This window comes from Eurosta solidaginis, chromosome 1, assembly GCF_040869045.1.
Source record: "Eurosta solidaginis isolate ZX-2024a chromosome 1, ASM4086904v1, whole genome shotgun sequence".
Lineage (NCBI taxonomy): Eukaryota > Metazoa > Arthropoda > Insecta > Diptera > Tephritidae > Eurosta > Eurosta solidaginis.
In genome coordinates, this window is record NC_090319.1 from 50018235 (window position 1) to 50024270 (window position 6036).

Here is a 6036-nt window from a genome sequence, read left to right on the forward strand (position 1 = left end):
GAGCACCGGTATATGGCGCAAATAAAACTTCATACATTTGATACATTTTAATTATATTTATATCACTATATTTATTTCACTAACAACTTTATTTTTATTTCACTTATTTTGTAAACTTTACGGACGTACGCAAAAACAAAACACTTGATATCGTGTAGTTGACGAACGACGTAAAGCTACACGATAAACGGCAACGTAAGATTCAGAATACCATGAGCACACGATATCGTCCAAGCAGTATCATTCGTTGAGCGTATCGTTTGCCAAACAGAATGAGGCTGTAAATTCAGCAACTCAAATATTTTTAGGTTATGGATGTGGCGAGAAACCACAAACCAATTGATTGGCTATGGTATGGTTATGTCTTTAGCGTTGTGGTATGGCACCATTAATCGATTACATTGATTTCCATAAGGTATGTTCGATCAGCTGTTTTATCTGGATATGGCTTTATGTTTATAAATCACCATTAATTCGCCCTTAAGACTGCTTATGTCAAGCTGCTTTTATAAATTTTGGGTAATTCTATACGAAAGCATGACACTCTTAATACATATCCGTTTGGGATCCAGGACCGCGAGTCCGAAAACGGAAGACAACAATTTTTCGTCTATCGAAAGCTATTTATTTACTTATGGGGCGGGACCCACTGGATTTTTGAGCAGAACTCCTTTCTGCATTGGTGGCCTCCGGCCGCGAATATAAAAATTACCCTGTGTCGATTCAACACCAATTTGTCTTGTTTTGATTTCGAATTCAAAACACATTGCGAACATTTTCCGTTATACTGTTTTCACACAGACACTTAATGATCTCATTTCACCTTCTAATGAAATCGTAAATTTTTTGCTTTCACACAGAAGTAACTGCTCGATTAGTATGAAGGATGAAATGTCAAGCGAATAAAATGACAATGCTATATGACAGACAATCATGGCGGAACGATACAGGGTGGCAGCATGGTGACATACCTTACTTACTTACTTAATTGGTGCTTAACCGTCTAAACGGTTATGGCCGTCCAACAAGGCGCGCCAGTCTCTCCTTCGCTCCGACAACCGGCGCCAATTGGTCACACCAAGGGAGTTTAAATCGTTTTCCACCTGGTCCTTCCAACGAAATGCGGGCCGCCCTCTACCTCTGCTTCCATAGGTGGGTTCCGATGGAAACACTTTCTTGGCCGAAGCATCATCTTTCATTCGCATAACATGGCCTAGGCAGCGCAGCCGCTGCGTTTTAATTCACTGGACTATGTTGATGTCTGCGTATAGCTCGTACAGCTCATCATTAAATCTTCTTCGGTACTCGCCATCGCCAACGCGTAGAGGTCCATAAATCTTTCGAAGAACTCTTCTCTCGAACACTCCCAAAGCCGCTTCATCTGCTGTTGTCATGGTCCATGCTTCTGCCCCATATAGCAGGACGGGTACGATAAGTGACTTGTAGAGTATGATTTTCGTTCGCCGAGAGAGGACTTTACTTTTCAATTGCCTACCTAGTCCGAAGTAGCATTTATTGGCAAGATTGATTCTTCGCTGGATTTCAGTGCTAATGTTGTTGCTAGTGTTGATGCTGGTTCCCAAATAAACGAAGTCTTTTACTATTTCGAAATTATGGCTGCCAACATTAGCGTGGTTGCCAAGGCGCATATGCGCTGACTCTTTGCTCGATGACAGCAGGTACTTTGTTTTGTCCTCATTCACCATCAAACTCATCTTTACCACTTCTTTTTCCAGTTTGGAGTAAGCAGAACTAACAGCGCGGGTGTTTAGGCCGATGATATCAATGTCATCAGCATATGCCAGTAATTTCACGCTTTTATAGTATATTGTTCCAGTGCGGTTAAGTTCTGCAGCTAGTATAATTTTCTCCAGCATCAAATTAAAGAAATCGCACGATAGGGGGTCACCCTGTCTGAAACCTCGTTTAGTTTCGAACGGCTCGGTGAGGTCCTTCCCAATTCTGACTGAGCTGATGGTGTTGCGCAACGTCATTTTGCACAGCCGTATAAGTTTTGCGGGGAAACCAAATTCAGACATAGCGGCATATAGCCAGCTCCTTTTCGTGCTGTCGAAGGCGGCTTTAAAGTCGACGAAGAGGTGATGTGTGTCGATTCTCTTTTCACGGGTTTTTTCCAAGATTTGGCGCATTGTGAAAATCTGGTCGATGGTAGATTTACCAGGTCTGAAGCCGCACTGATAAGGTCCAATCAGGCGGTTCTCGGTGGGCTTAAATCTTTCGCACAATACACTTGAAAGGACCTTATATGCGATATTAAGAAGGCTGATTCCACGATAGTTGGTGCATTTTGCAGTATCCTCCTTCTTGTGGACTGGGCAAAGAACACTTAGATTCCAACCGTAAGGCATGCTTTCGTCCGCCCATATTTTGCTAAGAAGCTGCTGCATGCCGCCAAACTTGAATAGCTCCGCAGGCAATCCCTCAGCGCCCACGGCCTTGTTGTTTTTCAATCTGGTTATTGCTATTCTAACTTCGTCATAATCGGGCGGGGGACATATATTCCATCATCATCGATTGCGCGATCGGGTTCTTCATCTCTGCGCGGTGAATTGCTGCCTCCATTTAGGAGAGCAGAGAAGTATTCCCTCCATAATCTAAGCACTCTCTGGACATCAGTTACAAGGTCCGTTTTCATTCCTACAGGAGTTTGCCCCGGTCTGAAAACCTTCCGTCTGTCGCCGTATTTTTTGGTAGAATTTTCGGGCGTTATTCCTGGTGGCTAGCAGCTCAAGCTCCGCGCACTCACGCCTTTCTGCTTCTGCTTTTTTCTTCCTGAAAAGGCGTCTCGCTTCCCTTTTCAACTCACGATAGCGTTCACACACTCCTCTTGTCGCGCTCGCTTTTAACGTAGCCCTGTAGGCAGCATCTTTTCTTTCGGTTGCAACGCGGCATTCTTCATCATACCAGCTGTTTTTTCGTGGCCGCCGGTAACCAATTTTTTCCTCGGCGGCAGTACGAAGTGCTTTGGAGATATGCTCCTACTGCTCCTGTATTCCTTCAGGATGAGTTGTGCTCTCAGAGAGCAGGTGTGAGAGTCGATTTGCGAAATCATTGGCAGTCTGTTGTGATTGAAGCTTTTCGACGTCTATCTTTCCTTGTGTTTTTTGTTCCTTGGTTTTAGCCGCGTTGAGGCGGGTGCGTATTTTGGCTGCAACGAGATAATGGTCCGAGTCGATGTTAGGTCCTCGGATCGTGCGCACATTTAAAACACTGGAGGCATGCCGTCTGTCTATCATAACGTGATCGATCTGATTGCGAGTAATTCGATCAGGAGACAGCCATGTAGCTTGATGTATCTTTTTATGCATGAATCTCGTGCTGGATATGACCATGTTTCGAGCACCGGCAAAGTCAATCAGCCTCAGTCCGTTAGGATGAACTTTCCGACTGTAGGGCCAAAAACACCTTTGCCCACCCTGGCGTTAAAGTCGCCAAGCACGACTTTTATATCATGACGGGGGCAGCGCTCGTATGTGCGTTCTAATTGTTCATAAAAAGTGTCTTTCACCTCATCGTCTTTCTCCTCTGTCGGCGCATGGGCGCAGATGAATGATATATTAAAAAATTTTGCTTTTATTCGGATAGCGGCGAGACGCTCGTCCACAGGCGTGAACGCCAGCACTTGGCGACAAAGTCTCTCTCCCACCACGAATCCGACGCCGAAACTGCGCTTATTCCTATGGCCACTCCAATATATGTCACAAGTTTTGACCTTCTTTCTTCCTTGCTTCGTCCAACGCATTTCTTGGATGGCGGTGATGTCAGATTTTGCTTTGACGAGGACATCAACCAGCCGGGCATCTGCACCAATCTCATTCAGGGAGCGGACGTTCCAGGTGCATGCCCTCAATTCATTGTCCTTCAAACGTTTGCCATGGTCGTCATCAATAGAGAGTGTATTTATCCGAGGCTTGTTGGTGACATACCTACAAACAAAAAAAAATCCATGTACTTGTAAATTCTATGGACAAATGTCAAAATCGTACTGCGCCGGTAGTTGATGTATCAAATCAAATAAAAAAGGTTATAATCAGCTGTTCCATGCGGCCACCTTTTATCGTTCCGCCATGCAGACAATGACATTTACTTTGACAAATGACATTTTTAAGCACTGAACACACCAAAAACGAAGAAGCGGAACGCTGCCAACAGAGTTGCATTGTGCTTTTGACTTCATTAGGCATTCGATAAGCTGCTAATGAAATAATTATAGATTCGAATTTTGTAGGGAAGATTGAGCTCAATAAGCGTCTTAAGGTAGAAAACTGCCTTTATTATTCAATAAGCCGTCTGTGTGAAAATAGTATTAGCAATATAGGAGTATTACATATATGCCACAACGTAATGTGCGCGTATCTAAAATGATCTTTAAAGCCACGCCGCATAAGCAGTTTTTCATATAAATGCGTTTTACGCAATCTTAAAGCCCCTACACATAAATAGTTTTTCATAAAGATGAGTTTAACACAAGCTTATGCATTATGAGTAGATTGCGCGTTTTTTCATGGAGAACGCTAGATTGAGCGACACTGGCCCATCTGACATGGAAAAGTAGCCAACTCCCAAATTTTTTTGCAAGCAAAGTATAAGAAGAAGAATTTGACATTTGCTTTGGCTAAAGGTTTGGTTTCCTCCAAAAGCGGTGCCGCTATGTTACGACAGCTAAAAAGCGGCCGGTATACTTACCCTTTTCAGCGGCACCGCTTTGTTGGAAACTACGAAAAGTTACGGCAGATGATTCGCAAAATTAAATTTGTATTTTTGGGTTTTTTTTTAATTTTATTTTTTATTTTTTTCTATAATGAAAGCACAAGAAAAAAATTTCAATTCAAAAATTTTGTTTTTTTTATAAGTAATTTCAATTTTTTGACAAAATGTTCACCGCTTTGACAATAGCGGCGGCAAACAACGGTGATGAACGAGTTTCTACCGTCATGACGGCCGTAACATTTTATGGCCTGCCGATATATTCCGTTACGGTGAACTTCGCCGTCTTCTTAGTTTCCATATAATTACTTTTACACTGCAACATTTTTGACAACATACTCTACCGCTTTGTAACTTCCGCTATATAGCGGCACCGCTTTCGAGGAAACCAAGCCTTAAGGGTGCTGGCACATTTTACAAGTGATATTATTTTCCCCACTCGGTAACTTTTCTAACATTTTTGCAATTAAAAACTGCAAATTAAAAGGTACAAATGAATACGACACAAAATATGTTGGCTAGTATTTTTGTTGTATTGGGAGAATTTTTTAACTTTGCTTCGCCAAATTTGGTATGTGAATGGGCAAGGCGAAAAATCTGAAGTCTGAAGTTTCTTCATATTTATAAACGCAACATCTTGGTTGATTGTGGCGATATTACCGGAATGCTAAGTGTTAAAGCATCTATATGAAAAATTTCATTGTGCCCTAAAGAGGATAAATATAAATATCTTTATCCTCTTTGGTAATGTTGATGTGTAGCTGTTGTCATTTTTTCCGCATACATTATTTTTATTGTCGCGCTTCTTTTATTTACTAGCGACATACAGGCCAACATAATATAAACCCACGCAAGTCATTTCTGTCAAAAATTTCTCATGCACATATAAATTGTATGAGAGCAACCGAGAATGAAATTACTGCGTAAAAAGCTAACTCGATTTCCAATTTTTGTTCTGCGTGACATTTTGGTTTGACATTTGCATACATGTTTTACATTGTGGCAACGCATGCTCATATCTGTTAGGGTAAAAAAAAACGTTTAAGTGCGTGCGTTGAAAAACCTCAGTGCGTTTTAATTAGGTTGGCATGATAGTAGCTATCATCCGGTGGCAAAATCCTGAGCCAGATAAATAATTTTGCATGTAAATGCAACAACAACGATTTGAGCCAGATAAATCCAGATAGAAGTCTGGTTCAATTTGTGAGCCAGATTGTTAATTACTTCTTTTTAGGTTGGCAACGCGGCCTTTAATATACCTCCTTTTTCAAAAATAGATGTCGCTGCTTAGCCTTTCGCCGTATGAGT